The sequence below is a fragment of the Cherax quadricarinatus genome, chromosome 19, assembly GCF_038502225.1.
Source record: "Cherax quadricarinatus isolate ZL_2023a chromosome 19, ASM3850222v1, whole genome shotgun sequence".
NCBI classification, from domain to species: Eukaryota; Metazoa; Arthropoda; class Malacostraca; order Decapoda; family Parastacidae; genus Cherax; species Cherax quadricarinatus.
The window spans coordinates 20,459,097-20,460,027 of record NC_091310.1 but is presented as its reverse complement, the minus strand read 5'-3'; positions in this window follow the sequence as shown (position 1 = coordinate 20,460,027).

Below are 931 nucleotides of genomic sequence, written 5' to 3'. Positions count from 1 at the left end.
ACTGTTTTTCTTATATAGGAAATTATTATGGAACAAGTGTTGATAAAAATCACTAATAAAGTGTCTATGGGACGTTCTAAACATACTGCTGCTAACAGTGCTCAGAGACACGTTAAACAAGCAGGAAAGATCTCCAAGTTTAAACAATACACTCCATGAACACAAGACAAGGGTTCATCTTTATGTTGATCTGACTATACACCCTGCATACACCCTGCATATAGCACTTGGCCACCTGGCTATACACCCTGTATATGCACTTACCCACCTGGCTATACACCCTGCATATACACTTACCCACCTGACTATACACCCGGCACATCCAGTCCCACGCCTGCGCACGTGTGTATGGGTGTACACGTGTATGTAGTGATGTACATGTGTAAACATTTTACATACATACATATATATATATATATATATATATATATATATATATATATATATATATATATATATATATATATATATATATATATATATATATATATATACTACATTGTATGTACACGTACGTACTGATGTACAAATGCATGTAGTAATGATATGCGTATGTAGGCGTGTACACATGTATGAATTAATGGACGTAAGAATGGAGTCATATACACACGTAGTGATGTTCACATATAAGTACATACATATTAAGTATTCAAGTCTGTTCACTTTATGCAGATACGAGTGAATTATTCACGTGGAATTTTACGTTTTTTTACGCAGCGCTTACAAGATGAATACTTGATAGTGGTAGACAACACCATCCCGGGAGGTACTCCTGTCCTCTCGTAGCGACCATCCCGGGAGGCACTACTGTTCTCTCGTAGCGACCATCCCGGGAGGTACTACTGTCCTCTCGTAGCGACCATCCCGGGAGGTACTCCTGTCCTCTCGTAGCGACCATCCCGGGAGGTACTCCTGTCCTCTCGTAGCGACC